Below are 14,480 nucleotides of genomic sequence, written 5' to 3'. Positions count from 1 at the left end.
CAGAGTCCCATGTTTGCATGTCTGCATTGTGATGTAAGTAACTAGGTAGCTGCTGTGCACCCTTGGAGGAATTGAAATTAATGATTCTGGAATATAGGTTTGATCCCCCCCTGCCCCTTCTATCTGCCTTCATGGTCATTATGTTATCAGTTCAAGTGCCTTGGCCATTTGGGGTTTAAATGCATTATCAGAGGGGCCTACAAGGGGGATTAAAAATATGTTGCAGGGAAAAGTTGGTTTTTGGCTTTCTTGGTATCTAACTTTCTTTGTGTATATTTTTAACATATAATTCGAATTAATCACATAAACTTATTGGCAGGTTGGAACTGTAAATCTGAAACTTTTGATGAAATGTAAGAGTGATCTGTGCACTACTAGATCTATCCCAGGTGAGAAATAAACCCACTGTTATTAGGAGATTCCTGATCTCAGGTAAGTGTCACAGAACAAGCTGCGTGATTTAGATTTGTGTTTCTGAAGTTTTATCAAACATCATTTCAAGCCATAGTCTGTAATTTAATTAAAAAAAATAAAAAAAGAGTGAAAAGTTACTTTTGATTGCTGGGTTCACTTGATTCATGTATTTTGGCTTTTAAGCTTTGCTGTGTTTTCAGTAATAAAATTATACAGGGGTTTGTGTGATATTAATACTTTCCCCTTCCTTTCTCCCCCTCTCTTTCTTCCTCTCGTCATGTTTTGTCACTGTCATCTCTCCTCAAGTGCAGATTTATTTCACATACAAATTGTTGGTTTTTTTGGCAGGAGCTACAAGCAAGTCTGTGTGAAATTATGTAATGTCTGAAAAGTTATGTTCATGATTAATTAGCCTATCATGAAACTATTTTAGTGTGTGTGGAATAACCAGATCATACTTTTTATTTATTTGGCAGTGGTAGGAGGTACTCTGGTCAGATCAAGTAACTTTAGAGTGCTTTGGATTAAGTACTATATACACGACTTGATTACATTTGGAACATGAAATATATGTCTTTTTTATTGGTCAGTTAATGTGAACCTTGCATTTAGGTTCAAATAAACTTTAAAGGAAACTAGCTTGGGCTGCAAATATGTCTTATTTCCCAAATAGTAAAATTTATAGTAGTTTGCTTAAAGCTGAGCACCCTTTAAATGGCATATTCAAAGAAAATCTTGCCAGAAGTTAAAAAACGGGGGAATTATATGTTATATCCAAACTCCATTGACATCAGTGGCACAGCTCTCAGATAGCAGTGGAGTCAAGATCTCAACCAGAATTTTAAGTCTGGATAGTACTTTCTGTACAACTTATACTGCAGGGAGATTTTTGGGGTTGTTTTTTTTTGGGGGGTGTGTGGGGTGTCTGTGTTGGGTTTTTCCCTTGTGTATTTGGGTGTTTTTGTTTTAGTTCCTGTTCCTGTTTTAAAGAAATCTATCAGGTACAGTTAATTTATGTCCCAGAAATTCCAAGGTGTAGATGTTTAATCTTATAGATGTTGACTCGTTAACGAGGCTTCTTGTTAGTGATGAAGGTGCTTAGGTTATATTGTCAGTATTAAGGTAGAGATATAGAGAATGGGCCCCTTCTGTGGGTTGGGTTATATAGAAATCTTTATAGGCTATTATTGAAGTGTTGTGCTTTAGACAAGTGGTTTTCAAAACCTTTTCTACACTCTTCCAAAATTCTGATTTGCATTGCCTAATTGACGTTTCACAAATGCTTGCTTTTTGCAGAACTGAGGGAGATACTGTGCTCATCCTAAGTGTAATTACTCATTTAAATTAGCTTTGCTGTTAAAAAAAGCCGCATGTAACTACTCATTTTCACTAAATTGATAGCATTCTTTCTTATGCTATAAGCATAGAAGCTTAGTTGTAAGCATTGCAAATAAATACTGGAGAGTTAAGTCACCAAAGGATGAGAACTATAAATAATGCTTTGATTTAGACTGCTAAGAGACAGTGGTGTAGCCGATCTTGCTTATGCCTCAGGATCCACTGTCTACTTGCTACTTCTGTCTGGTTAAAGGAGATGATTTTCTCACGCTAGCCTGTAAGGGAGCTGAAAACAGGCAGAGTCTGTAGGGATCAGAACTGCAGGCTTCCTTGCAAGAGGACCCAGTGAGATTTTTGTTGTATTTATTTCCTAGTGCTAAACCAGCTGCACTTCATGAGTGCATGAAGTGAAAAATTGTCTTACTTGTTTACTTGTCCCTTGGCTTTACAGGTTAGTTGAGTCCTGAAGACTGTTCAGTGACTTATACAGGGTAGCTTTTGTTAGGCTGCTTCTCTGTTTCCATTGGGATACTGCATTTTCTCCTGTTAGTCAAGGAAGAGGCAGGGAAAAATTTCTGCGCAGGAAATCTTCTCATTAAGTGGATTCCTGCAAGTATGTCTTACATGAGTTTATCGGTGTGTCATGTCCCAGCCATGCTTTGCACTTACTTGGAATTACATCAGAGAAAGTGTTTTTGTGGTTGCACTTCACAAGAAAACTTGCAGTGGAAATAGTTTTGAGTATTACAGATAAGACTTTTGTTATCATAGACAGTGGCCCTTAACTGTGGATGATGTAGGCACAGGTTATTTCATTAGTTCTGTTACTGAATGGAAGTGAACAGGAACAACTTCCTGCTACATTAAATAATCCTGTCAGTCTTGGAGGGAGGCTGATGCTGGCAGACTTCAATTTCAGACTTGGGCATGGTCCAATAGTATTGTTGGATGGATTTGCGAAGTGATGTTTTTTTCAATACATTCTTTCCTTCAGCTATGCCTTTTTGTTGAAGTGGAGGTTTCTTAGCACCTTCTGCAGGCTATCAGCGATACAGCTGCCTTTTTTTGAGGCAGAGCATAATCACCTTCAAGCACTGTTTAAAAATCCCTCACAAAATTACAGTAAACAAGCTGCTGGCTGAATGAATTTTGCTATGACCCTTCTCCTATCCCTTTCTTCTGTTGTAATGACTTCTGATGCTAGGAGTCATATACTTTACTTGAGCAGTATGGCAATTTAATGTTATTGGTAGGACAGAGAATGGCCTCTTGGACTTCATGCACTTTGATTGATACTACAGACTTTGAAATAATGTAGAAGATAGACTGAAACCCAGGTTTGAGACCCTGACTAGATTTGTTTCCAGAAGCCTTGCAATACAAATTGCTGCAGTAATTTCTGTCCTGGACCACCTGCATCCCCACACCCCCCGGCTTAAATATAATAGTTGAAGGCAAATCTCAAGCCTTCAAGAGAGACTTCTATTTAACTTTCTTTAATAGGCCTGCTTGAAAACTTGCTAAGAAAAGCTGGTCTTCTGTGAAGTACTGATTTTGTTCTGAGCTGTTTGAGCTCTGGTTTATGTAGCATGGCTAGTTAACAGTGCTTTATTATATTCTAATAGAGATAATTTTACTGTATTTGTAAAATGAACTACAGTGGTCTGGGTTTTTAATTATAGAATTACTGTTTGATTGAGGAGGTCATTTCTTCACAGTATGTCAATATTGAACATTACTTATACATATAAAAAAGCAGGGACTAATAGAGCAATCTCTGTTTCATTTGTTTGAAATGCCAGCCTCTTGGGTAACTCCTTGGAGTATAGGGCTACTTTGCCTGTTCACCTTTATTACCCCTCTGCCATGGATTTCAGCACTTGATCAAGTTAAAAACTGCTGTTGTAGGTCTTGTATAAAATACATACAGCGTATTTTATGAATCGCAGATTTTCAGCGGCATTGTGTCATGAGGGATGGCTTGTAAAGGTAAACGCCTGTAAGCAATTTCACTGTCTTGGCTGTTGAATAAACCGCTTCTCTCAAGAATGAAGTTCAGTTCCTGTTGGAGCAGGGGAATGACACTGTTAACATTTAATCAGCTATTTGTCCAGGTTTCTTCCCCTTCAGAAAGGAGACCAGAACTGACTGTGTATTTTAAAATAAATACATGCATGAAAAATAGTTTTTTGTTACTTGTATTGCTCTGTAGCACCTGGTATAGTATGTTAGTGCCAGTGTTTTTACTGAACAAAAAGCAGCGACTCAGCAACAGAAAGGCCGATGGCCTAGCTGCTATCACTTGTTGCCCGTAGGAATATAGGTGTTTAGTTCTGTTGGTTCTCTGCTACTTAGGCCTCAGTAAGACAAGTAACTGTGTTATTTGCAGTGACATTATTTGTATTACATCTGCTTTTAAAATAATAGTTTGAGCAGAAGGATGTCAAGTTATATGTATCTGTGTCAAAATGAAGTCCTTGAAAAAAAACAACAAACAACCCCCCCCAAAACACAACCAACAAACCCAAAACATAGCACACTCTATTTAAAGCTTCCATTTCATAATTGCATTAGTGGAAGAAATCTAAACTAGTAGTTCTCTTGTAATCCCATATCAGGTTCTGGAATTGGTAGCCTTAATCATTTTGCTTTTGGTCCTAATATTTTTTCCCTTCAGGTATGTAAGGCAACTAGGCAGGATATTTCTTGACTTTGTGCAGAAATTCATCTGCTTCATCTTGAAGTAGAACAGGGCTCTGCTCTTTTTATATAAAATTGCATTTTGGACAGTAGTCCAGTCTCATAAAGCCCTACTTCTATATTTAGTATAGCACTGCTCAAATCTAGATAGTGCTGACAGTAAACTTTCCCCAAAGAGTAAACTAAATAAAATATGCATATGATCAATTTAATATGCAATTAAACATTTTCCCTGAGCAATTAGCATCAAGACAACTAATAATTATCCTGTGCCACACTGTAAACATGCTATACGCATTTATGTTGGATGACTTTGGTAATAAGTTATGAGAAAAAAATAGGCAGATATACAAACATCTGAGTAAACATAATATTATGGCAACAAAGTGTGTGCTTTTCATACTGGAGTTTGTTTAATTTGCTTAAAAGCAACACTTTTTCCCAAAGAATGTAAAAATCGACATGCCCATGGGATTATGGTCTGTGAATTGCACCACTGCTTACCTGCTTGTGATTACATGTCACCTGCTTCATCCTAGCTGCAATGCAGTAACAGGTAGAATTTGGAGTTAAGAAGTGCAGCCCTACTCAAAGAACAATATGTACATGTGACAAAAAAACATGTATTCCATGCCAAAAAGTTTGGGAATCTCCTAAGCAAATGAAGAAACTGAGATACAGGAAGAAAATGTGAAAATAAGAAGCAAGTGATGGTCACGGTTGTAGAAATTAAGTTTACCTCTGAGTGAATGCCTAAAAGTATACTTAAAGGTGAGATTCTTGGAAGGGTTACAGACTAATGATATGGATGAGGTGTATTTTTTAACTGTGTCAAACACAATGGGTGGCATTGTTGATGGTATAGAAGATGAGATCATGGTGAGGTTGATAATGATAAGTAATTGTTATAAGGTCTAAGTGCATTGTTTTTTGTGACAAAGATAGTGCATTGCGAGTAACAGAAATGTATGGTGCTCTTAAGATGTCTAGAGGGATTTAAGGGGGTGAGTTTTGAGGGAGGTACGAAGAGTGAAAACTCTTTATTACTTTTGAAAAAGAAGAATTTGAGCTACATAGAAGGTAAAGGTATCACCTGGAAAATGACTTCATGCTTCGACTAATGGCTGCTATGTAAGGAGTAACGCAACTTTAGGTATAATCTACTTGGTTAGATCTGCAGTAGTGATTTCAGTTTGTTCTTGGGAGCCAAGGAGCAAATTCAGAGAGGGAATGAAGAAAAGCAAGCCTGTTGTTGGTACGCTTGAGGTTGTACTGCATGCCAGAAGAGTTTAGTTTAAGAAAAAAACCTCAAAGCAAAAGAAAAAAAAACCCCAACAAAACAAAACAACATGAAAAGCTCAAACAAACAAACAAAAAAGACCCACCTGGAGTTCAAGCTATTTGAACCGTTTGCTGGTCTCATAGTAGGCAAGTAAGGGAACAGAAAGGATGAAGTTTGGATTTTAAAAGAAACACTTTTTCTTTTAGGACCCCTCCTAATTTTAAGTGTTTCTGAAATACCACTTTGGGTGACCCTGAAGACATCAGGGTTTTTTTACACTGTAAGTGTAAAGAAACTTGATTTGAGTTACCTTTATATAACATCTGACTTAAAAACACAGTTTGAATTAATTTCCCAAGGGTACTTTGCAGAAGGTGAAAGAAGGAAGCAAACCCAGTAGGAGCTGAATGTGGAACTGGGGAGCATTGTCTACATGCAGTACTGATGATGCATGGTCGTCTCAGTCTCATCTGTTTGATAGAGACAACTTCTAAATGTGTATCCCTGAAGAGAACATACTGTCACAGGTTATCATAACACAGCTGAAGAATACTAAGTTCTCTCTCACTGCCCCACCCCGCCTCTTCTCTTGTTTTTTTCACTTCAAAACTGAAGAGATGGTTTCAAGAAGTCTGAAGACTGCTTGGCCCAAGGTTAGATTTGCACAATGCAGGTGATGGTCATCAGCATTACAGGAAGCTATATGTAGAAAACTGCAGTGTATATAGGATGTCTTTACAGCTTGAGCTACTTGTAACTTGGCTGGTAAGCCTAAGTACCCCTTAGGGGCAGGATCTGCATTTGGGCTCTCATCTCACAGTGGAGAATGCAGAAAGGGGGACTTGTGGGTAGGCTTCATAGCCCAGTTATATTAATAGCTTTATTTACAGGACTCCTTTTATTATTTTAAAAATACTCTTACTGCTACAGTAATGGAAAGATGAATAAAATGCTTTTAATTGTTTAGTCCCAGGTGCAGTACCGAAACAGGAAACTCACACACAAAATAATAAACTCACTCCCATTTAGGAGGGAAGAGCCTTCTTTCTCCTATAGTGCTACCATAGGAATTGACAAAAGATCACAGAAGGGATACAATTTAAATAAGTGAAGTATACAAATTCAGTAACTTTTTAAATGATAGCAGGGCCTACGCTTATCCAAAGTGGTGGTTTTAGGTTGTGTACGATAGTCTTGTGTGTCTGTTAAACTTGGATTATGATTTGAAAGGCTCCCATCTGTGTGTAGAGGCTTTAAGATTTATTCTGTTAAAAATGAAGGCTGAGCCTCCAGAGGACTGGGAGACTTATCTATGTTTCTGAGTTGGTGCTTTGAACCCTTCTCCAGGAGATGTATCCTTTTATTTGGGTGCTGGTTTTTCAACGGAAAGTGGATTTTTAAAAAAATTTCAGTGGCTATATATTGCAAATAAGCCAACCTGCATTCATGTTTTATGTGAAGTTTATGAAGAGGACAAGGGCAAATTAATATAAACACCTTTCCAGAAAAGGTACGTGTATGTGCATGTACATGCCTTTCTGTAGGGGGTTTTGTGGCTGTTTTGTTGAGAGTTGTTTCTTCCCTGCATTTTGTGTTAACATACACTACGCAGAGCACTAATCATAGTTGGTTTGAGTACAGCTGAAGCAACTTCAGTAAAAAGAAATTAGTTTTGGTTTTGTTCTAATATCTTGTATATTATGTGAAATGAAAAAAGTCTTTAATCTGAAATAGATTTTAACTTTTATTGTCTTTTCTGTATTGCAAGGAAAAGAGACTTTTGAAGCCTGAAGTTGCATTCTGTTTTTGAAGCAATAGTTGTGAGCTCCTTTATTCTAGGTTGTATTGTTTCCCAGTTTGGAAGAGGGAGCAGGAATGCTCCTTTCAGAATTTAAAAATACAAAATGTTTTTGAGAAACCTGTCCAGTAGCTTGTGCTATGTTGTACATCTTCCTCATTACAGTGCTCCTTTATGAAGATGCAGTTTAGCTTTTTGTCTATTGAGTTCCATCAGCTGTAGTGATGCTTGTTGACTGATGAGGTTAATACTAAGGCACACAAAAGGATGTGGAGAGCTGTGTTCAAGTGGGATGCATCAGGTCCAGGGAGCTAGATGATGTATTTTCCTCTAAGAGCTAGTTAGAAATTTCTCTCCCAGAGTATTTTAAACATGCAAGTTTGCATTGTAGGCTTGACCATATTTTTCAGGCTGGGAAGGAAAAGGCAAGTATTTTGTACCTTGAACTGTCTTCTCAGAACTGCCCTTGAGATGGCTTTTGCTTTGTGCTCTCTGAGTGTCTAGGTGCTACGTTAAGGTTTGTAGCAGGACTGATGTTTTCACGCTTCTGCAGTAACAACCTGTCAGCATGTTTTTACCATTATTTTGGATCGGTGTATACTTTTTACCATGTGATACCTACGCAGTCCTGTAGAGCTAACACGGGATCTCTTGGACATTTGTCAATAATAAGCTGTCTTAAAATCAAAGTTCAGATTACCTTATAATAACTAGTTTCTGAAAAATGGTGGTGTTTTTTTAGATGTGGAAAGTAAACTTTTTTTTGTTTACCCACAGAATGGTTGGAGTAGGGGGATTGCAGCTGAAAGCACTCATAATACCTTGCCTTGCCCATGGCCAAAAGCAACTGCTTCAGTAGCTGAGTCTAGAAATCGGACCTGTGGCTTACTCAGTTTTTGGTTTTCAATACTAATTTTTAAAACACAGTATTTAGAGATGCTACTGGTGGTAGTTCTTGTCCAAAGACTTCTTTTTTTTTTTTCAAATACAGTGTGATGGTTAAAAAGAAAAGAAAAGAAAAGAAAAAAAAGTAGATAGCCCATGAATGTGCTTTGTGAAAATGTAAGTGTTCTGAGAAAGCAAGCTTGCTGTCTCTGTCCCCTCTAAGGCTCTAAATAGTTAAGTAATTGATGTAGTGTGAAGTTTGGGACCAGAACAGTGGATCCCTAGTGAAGGTCATGGCAATTTCCGTTTTCATTAAAAATTGTCTCTGTACCCTGTTAACCCTGAAATTACTTGCATGCTGCTTGTATTCATAGGATAATAGAGATGTAATATTTGTGTATCATGCATAAGGATGTGTCTTCCAGCAAGTTGTCAGAGGATAGTGAGATGTTTGTGAAAAGGCATTGTGACACAGTTGCAAGTGTAAATAGTTGAGGGTTTTGGGTTACTTTTCAAACTTAAGTTTCTTGGGACTGTGCATGAAACTTTTCATTTCTTTTGATGTGTGTATAACATTTGATGAAACTGGCACTTAAAACCATAATTGTGTGTACACAGCTAATGCCGAACAGTTTTCAGGCAATCTGTTTAAAGCCTCAGAGTGCTATAGCAATGCAAATAGTAATCTCCTTGCTTTCAGTGAGATTTACAGTTGTAGGTAACTTGGCATACTGAAAAAAAAGACTTCTCAGGACTTAACAATATGACTTTTTTGGGGTTGGGATGTTAGAACATGCTAAATGCTTTAAGAGTTTCATGGGAATGGTAACTGTAGTCAGATGAGCATGTAAATTCCACAAGCACAGAAACTACAGTAGGAAAAAATTGTGATGTTTGGACCAGAGTTTTGAGACGAATTCTGGCACAAGGTAACAGAAGTCCAGCTGAATTTTTACCAAGGGTTCATTTTATGCAGTAGCAAAACCTGTTAGTTTCTCAGAATAGATAGTTGTGATTCATTAAAATAAACAACATAATTTACTGGTTGCATAAATTACTTCTAAGTCTTTGCTTCAATATGGCAACTGCTGTAGTGTATCCAAATACTAAGACTATGTTGTTGTTTTTAAATTAGTGTGATTTTTGTGTGGACCAATCTCAGGGTTTGCAGTACGCATGAAGACTGTGAGAAAGCAGTGCCGATAGCGGGTCCCTAATCTTTGAGAACTTGTAAACTTTGCTACGTAGTTGAAATTTGTGGTTGGTTGTTTTTTGTTATGGTGTGGTTTTTTGTTTTTTTTTGTTCAATGACCAAATACTTCCTGAAGTTGCCAAAACCAGTATTTTTTGTTATTTACTAAGTCTTTCTCTGTAGGACAAACTTACTAAGCGTGGTTTTTCTTGTCGTTTTCTGAAGTGACTGAAACAATGACACTATAATCAAAATACAGTGTACACATTTTCATGTAATTTTCAGTGAAAGCAGTCTTAAGTGTTAGGATAAACATTAGCAATTATTGTCTAAAATGGGTGTAAAACTGTAAATGTTGTGAAATTACATTTGGGGGGATGCTTATTCTAAAATAAAGATTGGGGTGTAGGGGAAGAGCATGAATTTTTAAGGTAAGGTTTTGCTGTAGCATCCAGTGTTCCACTGACATCTTTGGCACTCTGAGTCCTTACCAGTCGGTGAACATGGGGCTAGCATCCTTCTTAGGCCTGAAAAACTGACAGTATTCCTTGGGTAGGCTTCCCCCCCCCTAATTGCTGCAGTAACCCAAATCTGGAAACACTAATCTCTGCCAGTTTTTTTTTATTAAATTAATTTTATTAATTTAATTTATTAATTTAATTTAATTAATATTTAATTCCTGGTCTTTCTGCTCTGCCAGATGTTAAACTTGGATGATATTTTAGATTCTTTATGGTTGAATGATGTCACTCATGCATTTTCTTTTTTCCTTTGTTATGCGGGTGGTTGCTCTTCCTTACTTTTTTCTACTGTGTGTCAAAAGCATGCAGGAGGATGAGCTGTGATGTTATCTTTCTCCACCTCACCTACTGCACCAACCTGCAGTCTCCCCTTGCCTGCCACCCCACCCACCCCTGATCCCGTGATTTATTCTGCTGTTTGTGCATTCCTACTTTACGTGGTGGGCTAACAGCTCAGATATCTTCCTTCTGTCATCACTCAGGTTGAGGTTATACAGGCATGCTGAGGTGAAATCATTAATAGATGTGCATTGCCTTCCCAATAAAAGGCAGTCACTTTCAGACCTGGACATCTGATGGTCTTCAGTCTTTCTATATGCTTTAATGACAGGCAGTTGAGCATGGTACTTGTTCCAATAATTTGGTTGTTTCGTGGGGTCTTTTGTGCAGCACAAAAAAATCGTAGGCTATGTGGTATACCACAACTGAGCAGCAGACCTTGCTTCTTCCTTTATCTTTTCAGTGGCCTTTTTAGGAAGGTGGTGCATTTATGAGATCAGAGCATGGGTTTATATAATGCCTAAAGCAGAGACACTGGCTGGGGCCTGCCAAATAGCCTGTGATACTTGTTTTAGTAAGCCAGTCTCTTGATGATGTACCTGCATAGCTTTTCTGGTTCACACAGCATTTATGACAGTGTTCTGATCAGCTGCAGTCGGTGGTTGTTTATAGGAATAACCTGGCCTCTGCATTTTTGCCTGAAGGGAAGGGGAGATACATTTGAGACTTCCTATTGTGAATGTTAAAAATAATGTCTGGTTTAACAATTGTGCTACGTGAGTAGCAGGAATAAATAGGTATCTCCTACCAAACTGTCAGTGTAAACTAATACAGTCTGTTTAGAACTAATGATATTCTATATTTTACAACATAATCCTTTCTTTCCTACTTCGTGTAGGAAACTGAGGATGTAAACTTGGGCAGATGATCACAGTGTGTGCATCACAAGGGTTTCTGAGCCAGAATTACTCATGGCAGTAAAAATACTGTGATATGGTTCTTGGTTTTAACGCTGTTTAGAGGATTGATGCATTGTGATGGTTAAATGTATGATCTTTTAAAGGATTGATTATGATAGTTGGATGTATGATGCTTAAATAAGTATTGCTTAATTTCTAATTGGGAGTTAAAAAACAGCTTTACAGGTGCTGAGTTGATGGTCTGTTATTGTTCTATAATGTATAATAATTTTTTTAAAGCCTATTTCTTGACTGCTTTTTGTGACGCTTCAGTTACTTGATGCAACTGCATGTTGGCGTAAGGTATGAATTTTCTGCAAATTTGCCTTACTACAATTGGAGATACAGTTATGTGAACAGGGCAGCCTTTTAAATTTGGTTGTACAAATTCTAGTGACCTTGAAAAGTATACCCTTTTGAAAGTTGTAATTTCCCTTCTTCCCAAAATTAAAGCAAAGAACCATTCTTCTCATTGATTAGGCCTATTGAAGAAATAATAGGTCTGAATAACATTGATCCGGTAACATACTGTCTTCAGTGACAGAGCGGAAGCTGTATCTTCCAAACTTTTTGTAAATCAATGTAATTAATATTAAATGAAAAAATTATTTTCCTTTTAAACTGAGGTTGAATAACAAGAAAAATATTTCTAGTTTTTCTGGTAGAAAATACTGCAGTGTTGAATAACTGGCCGTACTAGTTCTGTAAGAGGTGAAATGGATTTAACCTTCCTGGTGACTAATCATTGCTATATTTCAGTACTTTATTGCTATAGTTCAGAAGATACACTAGTGATTAAGAAACGATACACAGGTAGGAGATGCATTTCTGTTTGGATTATATTCTGACCCAGTCAAAAAAAAACACCAACCAACCAAAAAAATCCAAACAAACAAACAAAAAAACCCCAACCAAACAAAAACACCCCCAAGAAAACAGAAAAAAAACAACCCAAACCCCACCTAATTTATCCTAGTTGAGGCAGTTGTAAGCCAGAAATAATACTACCAGTATGAATATAGTTTTGCTTTGACTGTGCAAGCTAAAGCAATATGAAACTATATTTTGTTTACTGAGCTGACAAGAATGTGTATTTAACTTTCAGTAGCTCAGAGATCAGACTCAGTAATACAGTTATTAATGTAAATGGCTTCAAAATATATACTGGAGCCTGTAAGTTTTTTGAAAACTTGTGTGTGAAGTGATAGGATTTGCAAGATTTCTATTATTAGGTTTGGTATGGGAGCATCAGTCTTTGTAGCCCTGAACTGCCAACAACCTTTGTCCTTTATTTTACCTTCCGTTTTTTTTTTAAAAAAAAAGGGGGGGGGGGGGGGTTGTTGAAATAGGGAACTAAATGAATGTTGGCTAATGGCCATGTCTTTTCCTAGAGCAAGAAAAAAAAGAATCTTGGAAAGATAAATGAGATTGCGGACCTGGATTTGAATGATATGTGATGTTTTGTAAATTATTTATCAGAGCAAACCCTTTCTGAAGTGGCTAAAGCACTGTTATATCAAAGAGAGAGAGAATGGTATGGTTGCCAAGAGGAGATTTTTCTATTGGATTCCACTAAAAGACTAATCTTCCTTTTAAAATTATCTGTATTAAATTTTAAGTAGCAGTTAAGAAGTGCCCACAAGATGCTGCAAGTGAACAGTTGTGTTCGGATAGCTCTGGGCCATTTTCCTGATGATGATGATGATTGGTGTAGTTTATTTTTTTTAATATCACTTTGCTCCAAATACAAGTCTGTTTAAAAGTATAATGATGGAATGGATACGTTGAATTACGATATCTTACTGGCAAGATGAGTAAGTAACACGTTCTCTTTTATTTCTATATGCATTGTTTTTAACTTGCCAGTGAAGAATTCTGCAAGTAGTTGGTATGTCCTTTCCCACCTGTAGAAACATTGAGCTTGTTCAATGCTGTCCTGCCAAAACCGTCAAAGAATAGCAGTAATTTTTAAAAAAAAATTTTTGCAGCATGACTGAATAGGAGAACTGCCAGTTTTATAATTTCAACAATTACTTTTGTCCAGATAGTAATTCAATATTTCAGCTGTCCATATAATCCGTAATGGTGGTTTTAATAGGACTAAGGACTGCAGATGATGTTTGCTCCTCTTAGTTACAAGAAGGCAATAGTGCAGTTCCCTTCTGTAGTTTATGGAAGAGAACAAAACATCTCCACACTTGCAAAAAGTATTAGTCTCTGGTCATCTTCTATGTATATTCTTTGGGGTATAAGAGTATGTCAGTGTCCCGATAACTGGATTGTGAAGAGATGAACAGCGAGCAGACCTTCTGAAGGCTAAGCTTTCAGAGAAAGTACTATGCCTCAGGCTATGTTTATATGGGAAGTTCTTGTAGGCTAGGGTGAGGATACATGTGCTCCTCTTGTCTGGGTAGGACAACTTTACCTTGCTGGTGTCAGTATTCTTTGGAATCTGCTACCTGATTTAAGATGATCCTGAAACTTAATAATGTAAACCTAGTTTCAGTATTTCTGTATTGCATTGTGTTGAGGTATAAGGGCATATCTCCATGGAACTGATGCCTTGACAAGAATACCCTTAAAAACAAGCATTCCCTACTTCCCAGAACTGTAATGAAACACAGATTAATTAGGTCAAGTGAAGATAGTCTGTCAGCTTTTGTGACATAGCCTGGAAATGTAAAAATTGAAGGTGAAACCAACAAATAATTACTTTGATACAGAAAATTAATGGCATTGCTTAGCTGAATCTGGAAACCATGGATTTGTGGAAAAGCTGGTAATTTTTGAGTTGTTGTGGTGCTAGCTGCTAGAAGCTAGTCTGGGAAGGTAAAAGTAGCCCACTTGAAGCAAGAGTTGTGTATCATTCTGTTGGTTTCAGATCTGTTTACAGGTAAACTTCTGTGTAGGCATTAATACATGAAGCCTTTGGATGATGCAGGTAACATGAAAGCTCTAAAACTGCAGAAACTGCTTTGGTGTATTTGTTCTGATAGTTTGTCACATAGCATATGAGGAGGATCAGGAAGTAAACTTGTATCCATTCTTAAGTCTTTGAAAAGTTCTGTGTCTTGCTTCCAGACTTCGAAAAAATTTCATGTTTTTTTATTCT

The 14,480-nt window shown here is 37.2% G+C and overlaps 1 protein-coding gene across 6 annotated transcripts in view; it reads left to right on the top strand.

The window, feature by feature from the left end:
* KAT6B (lysine acetyltransferase 6B) overlaps positions 1–14,480 on the top strand; it is a 118,460-nt gene that overhangs the window by 47,405 nt on the left and 56,575 nt on the right. The gene's annotated exons all lie outside the window — the stretch shown is intronic.

Source organism: Falco naumanni, chromosome 9 (assembly GCF_017639655.2).
Source record: "Falco naumanni isolate bFalNau1 chromosome 9, bFalNau1.pat, whole genome shotgun sequence".
Lineage (NCBI taxonomy): Eukaryota > Metazoa > Chordata > Aves > Falconiformes > Falconidae > Falco > Falco naumanni.
This window is presented reverse-complemented; position numbering and strand designations above follow the sequence as displayed.